At 35.8% G+C, this 16,709-nt stretch overlaps 2 pseudogenes; both read left to right on the forward strand.

Annotated features, from left to right (window-relative positions):
• The window catches only part of LOC128572532 (RNA-binding E3 ubiquitin-protein ligase MEX3C-like), a 59,877-nt pseudogene extending 55,271 nt beyond the window's left edge, over window positions 1–4,606 (forward strand).
• Window positions 4,607–5,622: 1,016 nt separating this feature from the next.
• The window catches only part of LOC128572533 (RNA-binding E3 ubiquitin-protein ligase MEX3C-like), a 49,048-nt pseudogene continuing 37,961 nt past the window's right edge, over window positions 5,623–16,709 (forward strand).

Genomic DNA, 16,709 nt, shown 5'->3' on the forward strand with positions numbered 1-16,709 from the left:
TAGTATCACAAAACATGACATATTCTTACTATTATATAATAATTATTTTAATAAGTGGCCATAAAGATTATTTTGTTTATTCCATATGGGTAATTATTTTTAAAGTGAACTTTTTTGTGTTTACCACAGATATATTTGAAAATACTGTTTTCTTATTTCTAATAAATCTTTTTCAAGAAAACAATAAGCTAGATGAATGTGAGCTAAAATTTCAGCATTAATTTAAATATTTTGTTGTACATTCAGTTTTAGTATTTTAGGTTTTAAAGTAAACTAAGACTTATAACACTGGTTTTAATATTAGTGTGATTAGAGTGTGTTGAATTTCTATGTTACCAAGAAAGTAATACTTGGTAATATTTGAAAAAGTAGCATACCATTAAAAAAATTCTCCAAGATTACTATCTTTAACTTTTTCTCCAAAAGTCTCAAATTTTATTTTTTAATTTAAAGTTATATTTATAACCAGCCTGAGCAAGAGTGAGACCCCGTCTCTAGAAATAGATGGGCATTGTGGCAGGTGCCTGCAGTCCCAGCTACTCGGGAGGCAGAAGCAAGAGAATCACCTGAGCCCAAGAATTTGAGGATGCTGTGAGCTGTGATGCCATGGCATTTTACTGAGGGTGACAAAGTGAGAATCTGTCTCAAAAAAAAAAAAATATATATATATATATATATATAAATACAAGAAAATTTTAATTTGGTTGCTGAACCTTTACAACTAAATTTCTGTTAACATTGTCTGAATTTAGTAATAATAGAGGTTTTAGTATCTATGTACCTTTAATAGAGAATACATAGACGGTTGGAACCATTATATTGCTATAAACAAAATGAGGACAGTGATTGCTCATTTCTATCCACAATGAAATCAACACCTCAAATATTTATTAATAAAAACTTCTATTTATATTTTTAAACATTACGAAATTTTAAGTTTGTATTAAATTATGGTAACATTGTGTATTTCATAAATCAAGTAGAGTAAGGTCAGGTAATTCAGGGACCCAGTGAACCTGATCGGGACACCTGGAGCACAGACGACACTTTCTCCACTTCCCTCAAACTTTATTATTTTACCCAGTTGCTATGACCCTCATCTTCCAAACAGAGTGACGCACTGAGATGCCTGTCACCAGCTCCTCAGAGTTTAGATCGATGCTTTCCTAGTGTTGTCCTGATTCTGATGGTCAACAGAACACAGTTTCACAGAGCAATTTTAGAATTTTCCAAAATCTATACCATATAATTTGTAATCAAGCTTCTGCTTTTTTTCTTGCTTTTGTCTATGACATTCGCAGTGACAATTCTGCTACTCATACTTTTTCTTTGAAGCCTCACAGTGATGTGTGTGAGATTATGGATGGTCTTGTCAACAACTTTCTGCGGCCTACACTCAGTTAAATCACCAAAAATGGTAAATACACTGCAGTCCCTCACTGGTACTGGATGCTACCATAGTTCCATGGCATTTGTGCTTTTCATAATGATCCTTTCATTGATTCATTCTTGGTGGGAAAGGGGTTCACTTTCCTGAATTCTCCACGTGATTTATTTTTGTTGGCACCAATGGTTCTATATCAACCAAATCACTCTCACCTTCTCACTGAAATTGTCAAAATCATTTTATATCGTTAATGACCTATCATAATGATAATGCTGCTAATAATATAGTGAAATTTATGATGAAAATGACACTTTTGGTTAATAAAATAAAACATTGGAGATGTACATTTTATTGTCAAATAAGTGCTAAGATCACCACACGTAATCACAAAGTGAAACTATAATTTATCAGAAATAAAATAACACTACTCTAAAAGTCATATATCATGGAAAAGACCAGGAAAGAGGCTTTTCCAAATTATTTTCTTCAAAGAACATATTACTTACAGGCAAAATAATCCCTCTGTTTGTTTAAATGGCTTTTTCATTTTGCTGTACTCCTTTTCTTTCCTTTGAAAGTCTCATCTAAGCCCACACATTTTTAAATGATCATTTTCTCTGGTTATTTTAATATTGATATTTCTCCCACCATTATGCGTGGTTATGCAGGAACATTGGGCTTACAATATTCAAAATAGTCCAAGGTGACAGCCAGAATAAAGAGAATGGATTGATCTGCATTATCTGTCCCTTTTTCTTTTTAATCTGTCTTCTGAGAGTGCTCAGGGGCTTCACCTTCAGCATTAGCAACCCCATTGGTAAAGCATTATGCCACAATAAACTTTAGTATTCCCAGCACATATCTTCTATGTGCAGATTTTTTGCAAAGGGACTGGGACTTGGGCCACGGGACACGTGTCTCTAAAGGTTTTGTTGTGCTGTAGTTTAACACAGATTCGCTCAACCTCTTTAAAAAGCAGCTAGCGAAAACTGGGAGAAGGAACATGTAGGTCAAGTTGTCACTCTTCACAGTGAGAGCTCAGATGTGCTTTCTGATTTCTTCAATTTTTAATGTTTAAGATAGAACGCAATTGTTTTTGGTACTTTGATCCACCTATCAGTTACCTCTCTGGTTTTTCCTCTATATCATTTCTCACAAGTGGGCACCATATTATTGAAACTCCAGTGATTCTTTCATAGTGGATTTGCCAGACTCATCAAATAATAATACAAGATACAAAATTTATTGTAAATTTTAATTAAACAGCAATGGACATTGGGTGCATATGTATGTTATTAACAACTAGAAGTTGTTGCATTCTGAGGGTTGAGATAAATTAAATTTCTAAAACAGAAATAAAGGAAACAAATTTTTTTTACATTGTTATCTGGGGTATTGTTTATTATAACTTTTCACCTTTTATAAATAATAAAATATATTCCTTTACATTAATCATAGCTCTGGGCAGTGCCTGTGGCTCAAGGAGTAGGGCACTGGCTCCATATACTAGAGGTGGTGGGTTCAAAGCAAGCCCTGTCCAAAAAAAAGAAAAAAAATTAATCGTGTGCTGGTTTTATATACAATTTGGAATGCCCACATCAAACTGGTATTAACATAGCCTTCATCTCATTTTCTTAATTTTTGTGTTAAGACGTTTATACTCCACATGTAATAGATTTGACATGTATCCTTGCAAAATGAACCATAGGTGTGGTCCCAGCCATTACCCTCCCTCCACTATCCACCCTTCCCTTCTCCCATTCCTCTTTCCCCTTTCATCTTGGGCTGTAGTTGTGTTATATCTTTCTTATGGGAGTGTGGGTGATTATATATTTGTTTCATGGAATATTATGCAGCCTTATAAAATATAATCTTGAAGTACCAGATGTTTTGAGGATTCAGGTGAAAGATTTATCATGTTGAATTCAAATGACTTCAAACATTTTTGTTGTTAAAAAAAATTTAAAGGTGAGGTTAGAATTGGGAAATAGTTGTTTGTAATAGCTATAAACTACCTGACCCGTCCTGTTTTATACTCAGATCAGAATTAAAAAGGATTTCAACCACTATCTTACAACAAATTTATAAAGTAGTGTAGCTGGAATACACAAAATAAAATAATGTGAGGTAATTAGTTGGAGCTTTTAAGTAGCAAAATTATTTTTGCTTTCTGTAATTTTGTGAATTAATTTATTCTTCCATCATCACTCTGCATTTGTATGTAATGTTAAGTCATGAAAGGCAACACAAACTCATTTTCTAATAATTTTATACATAACCTCCTAGTTTCGATTGGATGGTGGAAGGCTATTTGAACCTGGTTAAGAGCTCCCAGTGTTTTATCATTTGATTTTTTTAAAGTAATTCAGAAGCTCTTTCAATACGTCATTTCTCTCAACACATCATCTTTTAATAGATACTGCCCAAACGAGGCGAAAAGTAGTTCTCACACTGAGTGCTCAGCCCTTAAATTCCCAAGACTGCCTTGCTTGTGTTAACTCCATCAACTCCATTGGTAAAGCATTATGCCACAATAAACTTCAGTATTCCCAGCACGCATCTGCTATGTGCAGTTTTTTTGGAAAGAGACTGGAGCTTGGGCCACCGGACACGTGTCTCTGAAGGTTTTGTTGTGCTGTAGTTTAACACAGATTCACTCAACCTCTTTAAAAAGCAGCTAGCGAAAACTGGGAGAAGGAACATGCAGATCAAATCAATTACGCGGCAGAGGCAGGGCAGGAACACAGATTTTGCTAATTTATTGGATTGTCTTAGCATAAACTTGTCACGTCAGGGATAAAATGAAGCTGACCCACTGTTGAAAAGAGAAACATGAGCCGGATAATAGGAAAAGGAACAAACATACACAAGAGTGATCTTCCTGACATTTGCTGTAATGGCCCGGCCGGAATTAAGGACAGACGACTTCTGTGGCTGTGACCTCTGCCACCGCACTGGTTCTTGAAGGTCTCATTCTCTGCTGGGAAACATCCTCACAGCCACCAGCGTCAACTTGCTGCTTTCCCCTTTCAGCCCAATGACCGCAAGGTCACTTGTGCTGAAGTGTTTAAAGGAGGAGCCCGATGTCTCCCGCGGGTATGGGATGACAGCCCCGCCCCCAATGTTTCATACTGGGGCACACGTTTGGGCAGCCGTGAACCCTACTGCTTCCTTCCTCTTAGCCATAAGTTCCCGCCAAAACTTCTGGCAGCCCTTTAACACAGCGCCAGTGCTGGGTGAGCCTTGTCTGCTCTCGCCCCTATTTCTGAGCTGGGTTTGGTGTCAGGACACCAGCTCTGTCTGGAACTTCCTGTCCTGAAGGTCCTCCGCTCTCAAGCTAGCGCTGCGGGTGGCTGCTGTGGGGCGCTGCCCCAGGCCTCTGAGTCCGCCGGGCTGCGGGTCGGCCTCTGGAGGAGCTGTTTGACAGTGGCAGGACAGCTCTGCGGACCTTCTTCGAGCGCCAGGCAGGGTCTGAACCTTGAGGTTGTGGCAGTGGCCAAACTGCTGAGGAAGAAGGAACAAGAGCTGCGGGAGGCTGAACACTTTCTGCACGGTAAGGGCAGGACCCGGGAGACCTGTGTCAGAGCAGGTTTTTCTTTTGCTTTTTCCACTAAGCCACCACCCAGGTGCCCACATTCACCCGAATTTGAAACTGCTCACTTGCAGCTGGTTTTGTTTTGGATCAAAAGTGAAGACCTGCGTTTTGATCCCATTCTCTCCTGTTGGCTCTCTTGTGCACTCTTGCCATCATGTTCTGCTCCCTCTTTTCCTAGATGATAACTACAAGTTAGATTGAGATTGTGAAATTTTTAATGTCGAAGTTTATTCTGTAAACAATAGGGAGTTACTAAAATTTTGGTTAGTCTCTTCATCCCCATCCCTCTCCACTCTTTTACTAACCCTGGCCTGATTGAAGAAAGTCAGCTACTATTTGTATCCATCTGAGGTCTTCAGATAGAATCCGCAGCTACCTTCAGGCTAAAATTAGGACTTGCAGGAGACAGCTTCCCACGTTGGTGGAGAAATTGTTGTGCCCAGGAATTCTCAAAGAACATGTCATCACTCAAAATTAACCAATGAGTCCTTTATTTAAAAGCCAGGGTTTTTAACAAATGAGATTTTAACAAATGACTCATTAACAAATGAGTCCTTTATTTAAAACACCGGGGTTGGGAGAGCAGCCCCATTTCCTTAAGGGGTCGGGTTTTTAAGGCCTGGTCTGCATCCTGGTTGGCATGCAGGCTGCACAACTGCACCAAGGTTGGTAAGCAAGCAGTGTACAGAAGCAGAACTTTGCGGTTAGCCATACATCTTTGTTTTAGTACTTTCTCCCCATATATCTTTGTTTCAGTAATTTCCCCACCTGTTATTATTTAAAGGTCAGTCTGGGGACAGTTGGTACTTCCTGATCTATTTCCCAGGGAGTGAGTGAGTCAAGCAAGAAATCAAGTAATACTTTCCCATCTATCTTGGGAGTGAACCAGAATCACTCCATTTTGAGAGTTGAGAGCTTGCGGCCCAGAAATTTTCCAGGAGTTAACTGGTATTTTTCCACCTTAGTCTAGGCCTAACAGCATCTTGACAGGCATATACATGCTGGTGGACTCCCTCCAGGTTCTGGTCCACAGCCTGCCAATTGTTCTTTAGCTGCCAATTCTCATTCCTGGTAACCATGGTGTCTTCTTGTCTAGCCTCAGCACCAGTGACCACAAGAGCTTTGTTGGAGAAAGACTGGGCCTGATGTTTCTGCACAGCAAGAATCGTTCAGTGAGTGATGATCATTTTCAGAGAGAAGCACAAAGATTTGTGGGGTAAGCTGAATTTATCTTGAGGTATGAGAAGAAAATGATAACATTCTTACCCATGTCATTTTATCTAATTTTCTCTCTTGTATTCTATGTGTTATATTAACAAAATATATAGATACATAGTTAATAAATAATTGCACATATTTTATTATTCAGTTGAAATATCATTTTACTGGACTTGGACTATCATCCTCAAAGTATGGATACAATCAAGCCTTTAAATTCAATCCTGGTATTTTTCCTGGTTCCATCATGAAAACAGAACCCACCTGTGCTGATGGTGAAGATGCATGTTAGTGCAACTATATGGCAGTCAGGATGAATGTGTCCCTTTACTAGCTTAAGCTTTTAGAGTTAGATTAACAACCATTTCAACTATACATTGTGTCTTTTATAAACTCAAGCATTTCAAAGCATTTTAGACCAATGTTCTACTTCATCTATTAATTTTTAAGTATGGGTCAGAAATACTATCACAATAACTGTATATAGATATTATATATGTAATACAGATAATATATGACATCTGTCAGTAATTATCAATAGTATAGTGACAAGTAATTTCAAAATATAATTGGACACACTTTCATCTTAGAAGAATCTTATTAAACATTACTTTCCCCATTTTCATGTATTATTAAGCTGAATTTTTCTAATCCCCGAATCAAAATAAATAGATAAAACACTGATATCTGTATACTGATTAATAACATGAGACAGTAACAGCAAAGTTGTTCAGCAAAATTATGCAAGATGTTCTGATATTGTAGATATAGTGAAACTTGAGGAAAACTATATTATTGAAGACCTAAGTACTTTTTAAGGCATGAGAGGGGGTGCTGTGTTGAGTATAATTTCAAGAAAAGAATCAACGTGATTATTTTAAGGCAACTTTGTGGTCATAAACTGATTACAAGTAGTGTTTATCCTATAGACAGTTTAGTGATGGATTAATCCTCAGCTATGATATAGAGAGTTTACATAGGGATCACTGAGATGGAAACTAAACTGGGAGAGACCCATGGACACATAATTAAGTAAGTTTCTATGATCGTAGCATCAATGTGTTTAATAAATATAAAATGAGATAATGTAAGACAACAATGTTTGTGAACAGGGAAGCCCACGTATAATAGGAGTATACATGTGTGCATCACATAAGGGCAAGATTGTGTATGTGTTTGTGTGTATAGATGTGTGTATGTATGTATTTTTAAATTTTTGTATAGAAAAAATGCAGATATTAGATGATTAGAATTTATGAGACAGAGTTTATCAATAATAAGAGGTATTTGAAGATAATTTGTGATGATTTTCATTACTAAAGAATGAACATTAATGATGTGAGGTCTTTTGTTATCTTTTTTCAGTTATACAGAATATAATTTCTCTTTACCATTAAGAAGAACACACTTTCCACTTATGTTATCAGGGACAAATGCCTTTTTTTTCCAAGCTGGAATTGGAGTCTCAGCCAATACCTTTCTCCTTTTCTTCCTCATTTTCAGAAATTTTAAGGATTGCTGGCTTAAGCCCACTGACCTGATCACCTGTCACTTGGCCTTCATCCACTTGGTGAGGCTCCTCTCTATATTGCATATTTTGTCCTCAGATCTGTTTGAGTCACTGAATTTTCAGAATGACTTTAAATGTCAGGCTTTGTTCTACTTGAGCAATGTGATGAAGGGCCTCTCCATCTGTACCACCTGCCTCCTGAGCATGCTACAGGCCATCACCATCAGTCCCAGCACCTCCTGGTTGGCAAGATTTAAACACAAATTTGCAAATTACATTGTTCATATTTTATTCTTTTATTGGTCCCTCAATTTGTCTTCTAGCAGTATCCTACTCTTATATACAGTAGCTTTGTCCAACATGACACAGACCAATCTACTCAAAGTAGGTACATACTGCTCACTTTCTCCAATGAACTCCATCATCAGGGGACTAGCTTTTATTCTCACATTATCCCAGAATGTCTTCTTTGTAGGAATGATGCTGCTCTCAAGTACATACATGGTCATTCTCTTGCTAAAGCATCAGAAGCGATCCCAGCACCTTCACAGCACCAACCTCTCCACAAGAGCTTTTGCAGAGAAAAGGGCTACCCAGATCATCCTGCTGCTGGTGAGCTGTTTTGTGTTCCTGTACTTGGTGGACATTATTAACTCATCCTCCTCAGTAATGTTGTGGGATTACAACCCAGTCATCCTAGATATTCAGAATGTTGTGGCCAATCTCTATGCTACTGTCTGTCCTTTGATACAAATTACTTCTGACAAAAGAATAATCTATGTTCTGAAAAATATACCACCAAAATTCCATCGTTGTTAATGAGAGTGTAATGGAAAAAAATCTGAAAATTCTTCTGTTCTTAATTAAATTATTCAAGTAAGGATTAAGAAAATGTGGTACATGAATAACACAAAATACTACTCATAAGAAAAGATGAATTCATACCTTTTGAAACAATCTATATGAAACTAGTGACCATCCTGCTAGTTGAAGTATCTCAAGAATGGAAAAACAACCACCACAAGTACTCAGTATTAAATTGGAGCTGACTGACAAGCACACATGTGCACAGAGGGAAGAAAACTCAATGGAAAGCAAGCACGTGGTAGAATGAGGGGAGGGGAAAATACTACCTAATGAGCACAGTTTGGGTGACAGGCATACCTTTAGCTGGGACTTAAGCATTACTAAAGTCATCCATGTAACCTGAAACATTAGTACCCCCTTAATATTCTGAAAATTTAAAACGTAGTCCAATAGCAAAGGACTTTTTGTGTGAATAATACATTGTGTGGAATTACAATTCTATTATTTTTAGAAACATTTGAATTTTGCAAAGGAGTATTGGGTTTCACTAGTTTATTGTCTACCAGAGGTTGATAATCCCAAATCAATTTTCTGACTCACACTATATGCATAACCACTTCTTTTTTCTTGAAGTGCACTCATGAGAAGCTCTCATGAATAAGAAAAATCACTCAATGTTTTTTTAAAATTATTTTTGTTAAAATTAATTTAGCTAATTCATTTTTAGCTTTAATAGTAATTTCTCTCAGCTTTGTTAATATTTATTTTTCTTTATGCTCTATAAAATTGTGACAATTTTGCGCTTATCATGGTAAATTATCTTTGTCTTTCACTCATATTCAATGTTATAGTCTGTTTGACATATTATAGCAAGGCTATTTCTTTTTCTTTCTTTCTTTTTTTTTTTTTTTTTGAGAAAGAGTCTTATTTTGTCACCCTGGGCGAGTGCTATAGTGTCATAGCTCATAGTCAACTCAAACTCTTCAGCTCAAGTGATTTTCTTGCTTCAGCCTCCCAAGTAGCTGGGACTGGACGCTCCCACCACAACACCTGGCTATTTTTAGAGACGGGGATGTTGTTCTTGCTCAGGCTGGTCTTGAACCCGTGAGCTCAGATAATCCACCTGCCTTGGCCTCCCAGAGTCCTAGGATTACAGGCCAAGGCTATTTCTCTTTTAAGTATTTTTTTTTTATTTTTTCTCTTTGTGACAAACTACGAACATAAATTCAATAATTCATGTCTGGTTTTTAATTTTAGAAGTTTATATTCACCAATCTTTCAATATTGCCTTTAATTTTTTGAATATATTCTGTGAGAAAAACAGATTTTTTTGTTCTCTTGATTCTATTCCTCATATATATATAATTACATTTGTGTTTTCTATTACTTTTTCTCCTTTTATGATATTTGACTAAGTTATTTTCTGTGTTCTACATAAATCATCCTCTCATAGCTCAGTTTACTTTAATGTTTTACCCACATGTGTATTCAGTAGATTAATTACATTTTTAATTGTTTACTTTATATTTGGGTCTTTTCTAAATATGGCTTGTCAAGCTTATAGTTTTCTTTTCAAATTATTTTGTCTTTTTAAAAATATTTTTCCTCGGGCGGCGCCTGTGGCTCAAGGAGTAGGGCGCTGGTCCCATATGCTGGAGGTGGCAGGTTCAAACCCAGCCCCAGCCAAAAAAAACACACACAAAAAAAATATTTTTCCTCATTGTAGTGACCTTTTAACTGCAAGTCCTATAACTGTGTGAAACATAAATTATCATTTAGTTCTCATTTATGAGATATATCACATTTGGGATGTCTCTAGTCCATTTATGTCTTTTTCTTTTTTTTTTATTAGCTTTTTGGCAATTTAGACAACCCGTATAGATGTGGCATCCATGCAATCAGCCATATGTAAGAGGAGGCACTTACATGTTAGTTCAATTTCTCAATTGTTTTTTGTTTACTTCTGTACCTGGGAATTTGTCAATTTTTCTTTCAATGCTATACATTATTGTAAGGTTGCTTGTTACTTTCGGAGAACTTTAGCTTTTTGTATTAAAAGGCTTTAGAATATTTTGTATCTTTCCTCAAACCACAAATATCAACAGAGAACACATTATGAAAATATTTTACATATATTTTCTGAGACGTGAACATTATCACCTACAATCTCACTTTATGTTATTTAGAATACATTTGTCCCCCAAAATACAATGTAATAGTAATATGTAGAGTTCAGTATTGTTGTGGTAAAAATATTTTATGTTTTGCAAATGTTTATGAATTGATTTTATTTCAACGCAGAGAACAGTACCTGTATATTGCCAGAATTAGTGTTTTTCTATAGCATTAAGCTAGTAATAGAAAAATTATTTACCTGAATTTAGTTTATTTTTTTTTCCTATGTTCAGGTATATTTTATAGTGTCCCAACTGGACAAAGTCCACTGCTCCAACATGCAGTGACCTCAGCCCAGAGGTGAGAACACTGAATTTGAATTCAGGTTCTTAGCTTTAATCATCCACTTCCCCCATTAACCCTTCTCTGACTCTATAAAATTAATAATAATCTTAGTTTGCATCTTCTGTTTAATCCAGAAGTTAATTTTTTTAATTTAATAAAATTTCAGTGAGGCTAGATATTACTTATTGGTTACAATATAGTCACAAATTTCTATTGTCATTTAAAATACCTAGAAAATATCCCCTGATGGATTTCTGCTGTCATGAAATTAATAACAATAACAATATTTTGGAACTAAAATCTTTCCATTTAAAATGCTTGTGTCTAGTACTTAAAAATGGCAGCTATAAAAGATATATAGCAGTATAAAAATGCTACCCAATCAATGCCTATTTAATGAATCTTTTTAAATAAAATTATTTACCATTGTCATAATAATTTACTTGTTGAATACAAGCATAGTTGCTGTCTATAATATGTATAATTTAATGTTACCTAATACACGTGAAAATGTGTCAGAGCCTCAGGTAAATGGAGAAAGGGTACATGTTGATCAAAGGGAATCAAGTATCAGTTTGACTGGAGGAACATAATTTATTGATCTATTGCAAAGAATGTTGACTATAATTAAATAATGATACATTATATATTATAAAATTGGTAAAAGAGTAGATTTTAAAGTTTTTGACACCCATATGTGAAGTGATAAATTTGTTAATTATCTTGATTTAATCATCCGACAAAGTAAACATAGATCAAAATAGCACCTTGTACTCAATAAATATTTATAATTAATATATTTCATTTAGAAATACAGTTTTAAAATGGTGTGAGTTTTTTAAATGAACGTTTCAATTATTCTATTCATTTTATGCTTAGATATTAAACCTGTAAAATATTTAATGTTAGAATAATGTCTAATAGATTTTATGTGCTAAATATTAATACTAACTACTCTGTCAAATTATATTTGTTCATATCATTTTCCAAATAAATTATTTTGTATTCTTATTTATAGTTTATTGTTGTATCTTATCTCAATATTATTTATAAATTCCAAACTAAAATGGCAGTTTCACTAATTGCCATTTGTATTTGGTAACTCATGTATCTCATACAGTAAATATGAATATTTAGTAACAAAATTATGTTATATTATTTATCCTAACAAATGGAAAAAAATTTGACTAAAGCCTCATTATACATTTTCATTGAAGATTATTCCATGTCAATTGAAAAGAGTGTTAATGTCCATGAAATACTATAAAATAGAAATAAAAGTCTTAATAGGCAAAGACTGTGAAAGTGAAATGAAAAAATTGATTACACATAGTAAGTAATCATAGGCATATAAAAAAATGAAAGAGCAAGAGTGAGACACTGTCTCTGAAAATAGCTAGGCTTTGTGACGGGCACCTATAGTCCCAGCTACTCAGGAGGTTGAGGCAAGAGATTTGCTTGAGCCCAAGAATTTGCTGTGAGCTATGATGCCATGGCACTCTACTGAGGGTGTCAAAGTGTGATCCTGTCCCCCCCCGCAAAAAAGTCTAATGTTAAATTGCTTATATTGTAAACTCAGAATTTTCTGAAAATTAATCCCAAATTCTCACAAAACCTTGCTGCAATAAAAGAGGAACATTTTTAAATTCATCTCTTAGCCAATATAACCATATTAACACTGTGACAAATCATCACAAGAAAGGCTATGAACCAATATTCCATATAAATATAGAATCCTCACAAGTACTAGCAAACTGAACCAACAACATATAAAAGCAACACATAAAAATTAATATGTACCATGACCAATTAGAATTTTTTTCATGGTGGCAATGTTAGATTAAAATAAAAAAAAAAATCAACCAATGTATTATATAGTATTTCTAGAATGAAAGAAAGAAGGTGATATTTTAAATAGAAAATGTTTGACAATTCTAACACCTGTTCAGGATAAAACACATTGCTGACTGCTAGAGAAGAACATCTGAGACCTGTTGAAAGACTGTGTAAAACCTGCAGCTCCTAGTATAACCCATGGTGAAATGGGTTATACTTACTTCATCTGTAAGTATAAAATCAAGACATGAATATCCACCTTTAGCATTCTGTTCAACATTGTTCTGTATGTATTCGTGAAAATATTGTACACAAAAAATAAAAATAAAATCTTCTGGATTAAAACAATGAAATAGATTTTTAGTGTCATAATCAAAATATGTAAGGAATTTTCTAAACATTACTTGAGCTAATACACAATTTAATCAATGTCACAGATACAACCTCAACATACTAAATTAAATAGTACTTTTATATAACAGTAGTCAACAAAATAAATTGAATTAATAAAAATTATTAACAATAGTATCACAAAAAGGAATTATTTAGGAATAAATTTAACAAAATAAATTCAAGCAGTTTATAACTAAAATCATTTAAAATACTTAAATATCAAAATAGAATGGAATAAATTAGGAAACATCCAATATTAAAGGATACTACTAAATATTAAGATGAAAATGCACAGGTTAAACTACAGAGTCAATGAAACTTACTAAGTAATTTTTCTTTAATAGAATTTGGCAAGCTATCTCTAGAATCCATGTGGACATACAAAGAAAATTAAATATACACAATTTAGAAAAAGAATACTTAGTAACTTACACTCCTGATAATATTTATTACTACAATGTTACAGAAATAAAACAATATGGTGAAAGCATAAGGATGGTTTCATGTCAACCAACATAAAAGAAGATTCTTTAATAAAGAATAATCTGGGGTAAAGTTAATTTTGCTTTTCAACAAATGATGCTGGGAAAATTATACATTCATGTGCAAAGGAGGAAGTTGTACCCCTAATTTGATCCACATCCACACAAAAATACTAAAATAGATTATGTACCTAAATGTAAAAGCTAAAACTACATAATTCTTTGGACAAACATAAGAGTAAATTTTTGTGACTTTGGGTTTAATAAAGATTAATATAAGAAAAGCACAATAAAGAAGAAAAAAAGGGAATTGTACTTCAAACTGAAAAAAATTGTGCAAAAAACATCATGGTAAATATGAAAAGTTAAACTACTTAATGAGAAGTAACATTTTAAATTATGTGTCAGAGGGTGGTGCCTGTGGCTTAAAGGAGTAGGGCGCCGGACCCATACACCCCAGGTGACGGTTTCAAATCCAGCCCCGGTCAAAAAAAACTGCAAAAAAAAAAAAGATAATAATAATAATTACGTATCAGATTTGGGTCTAGGAACCAAAATATATAAAGAACTTTTATAGGTCACTAATGAGACAGGAGTTTACCAGTTAAAAATGGGCAAAGGATTTGAATAGACATTTTTCCAAATAAAAAAATAAAATTCCCCAATTTGCACAAAACAATATTCTCAATACCATTAGTCATTAGAGAAATACTATTTAAGCCACAATGATATAATAAAACCCACTAAAATGGCTGTACCAAATGCATGAGTTCCGAGTATCTGATCAAAATGTGTCTTCTGGGCAAGTATGCTTTATTAATTTTTAATTTTACTCTCAGCACAGTGTGTCACACACAATTTAAAATAATAAATTCTCCCTGAGTAAAAGCATTAATGCCTGGAATGTCCGGGTTCGACTCCTTCAAAGAAAGTCTGGCACTTTTTCCAAACAACCAGCAGAGTCTTATCTGGCCAGAACTGCAAATGCTTGCGATTGTCTCCTAACCTGGCCAAGGGATTTAGATTTATGTGGGACACCTGGCTCATTCTCAGAGCCTGACTCTTATTGAGATGCCTGCTCATAATGCTAACAAGGGCTTTCTGTTTCAACTTCCCAGAAGTGCTACTTTTTTCCAGAATAGTATTAAAACTTTGAAAACAATGAGTGAAAAACTCTTTTATTTTATTTTTTCTTCATAGTGCTTAGTAAAAGAGGTTGTGTTCATTACAGTTTGAAAAAGAAAAGTCAGTAGAAGATACATATATGTATATATAAATATATGAAAATATACATACATGGATATAGATGTATATGTATATATAGATATATGTGTTTGTGTATATATGGGGATAAATGATATATTGTGTTTTGTTCTGATTAAATAACATAGTGCAGAAAATTAGAAAACGATATTCAGCCTCGTATGGCCATCTGATCCATAAAGCAACACAGACATACATTGGAGAAAAGAAACCTTATTTAATAAATGTTCCTGAGGACAAGCGCGCCAGGGGCTGGTTAAGGACATGAAACAAAAGAAACCCCGAAAGGGGAGCGGCTGCCACCTCCAGCAGCCCGCCCCGCTGCCGTCCCCACTCACCCACCTGGATACCTACCTCTGCCTTGAAGCTGACCTTGCCTTTGTGAAACAGGGGAGAACGGACTGTCGCTGCTGTTGTTGCTGCTGCTGCTGCTGCTGCCGCCGCCGCCCACGGCTACCGCCTGCCAGACCCAGTCTATCCTGGACCGGTCCCTGGGTCGGTACTGCTGCCCGCCTCAGGCTCCGATGCCCGGGAGGCGGTGGCTGCAGCCTTGGCGGCGCGGATGCTGTACTGAGGGGACAATGCCCAGGCGTGATGGCCACGATGCTGCCCCACGCCTGCGGCCCGGAAGCTGCGGGGCGCCGGCGCCACCCTGAACAGGAAGCAGGCGTCCCTGCACCTGAGGAAGAGAGAAATCCTCTCAGCTACAGGGCACTTCTCCATGATTTGTGCATTTCGAAACAAAAATGGCCCTGCCCTGCCTTGCACTGCCCTGCCCTGCCCTGCCCTGCCCTGGGACTAATTGTCATTTAGTCCTAATCTTCCTGGTTAAACCACAGTCCAAGTCAGGGTCTCCTAATCATATGGTAGGATTAGCGGTTGGACCCTAAGAAGCAACTATTAAAAGAATTCAGAAGCAGACCCACATACATAGTAACTCCATGCAGAGATAAGGAACCTGTCTTTGAATGGATTGGGATGCTGGAAAATGTTGACAGAGCACGGGAAGAAATAAAAATGCATATTGTCAGTTGTACAGGAAACTATATAATGCTCAGTGATTTCCATAACAATAGTACCTGTGTAAGCTCTAGGTTCTGCATGGCTCTCCTCCAGTCCAGTTCCTCCGAGCCCATAAAGAATGATATCTAATTATCTAAATGATAGTTCCAGTTCTCTAGGAAATGGTTCCACAAACTCCTACTTTGGAAGCAATAGGCTGGCTTACTTTAGTCTAACAAGCCCATTTAGTACAGGAAACTTTTGGTTTGGAGGTACGCTACTGTCAGTAGGCTCAAGAGATCTTGTAGTTAATTCTCCTGCCTTTGACTCTTTACCAAGAAATGCTCAAAGTACCTGGACTTCCTTTGAACCAGTTAACCCACTTTCTGGCTTTGAGAGTGATCTCTCTGGTAACATGAAGACTCAGTGCAGAGGAAGTCAGCCATCTACACATCCTACGTTTCCTGAAGCACAGAACACCCACTGGCTGGGAGGGTTAGGAGTGACCCAGTTAGTACAGGCAACCATATTGGCCTTCCCATATACATCCCTGCTTTTTCTAATGGTACCAATAGTTACTGCTCTTCCAATGGTGGCTCCACCTCTAGCTCACCTCCAAAATCAAGACAAAAGCATGATTGTATGACTTGCTTTGAAAATGAAGTTATTACTTCCCTAGTTCCATATGATCGCAACCTCTTCCTCATATGCCAATAAGATCTATGAAAAGAGAACACCATCATTTGCAGTTTGCCC

This window comes from Nycticebus coucang, chromosome 20, assembly GCF_027406575.1.
Source record: "Nycticebus coucang isolate mNycCou1 chromosome 20, mNycCou1.pri, whole genome shotgun sequence".
Taxonomy (NCBI): Eukaryota; Metazoa; Chordata; class Mammalia; order Primates; family Lorisidae; genus Nycticebus; species Nycticebus coucang.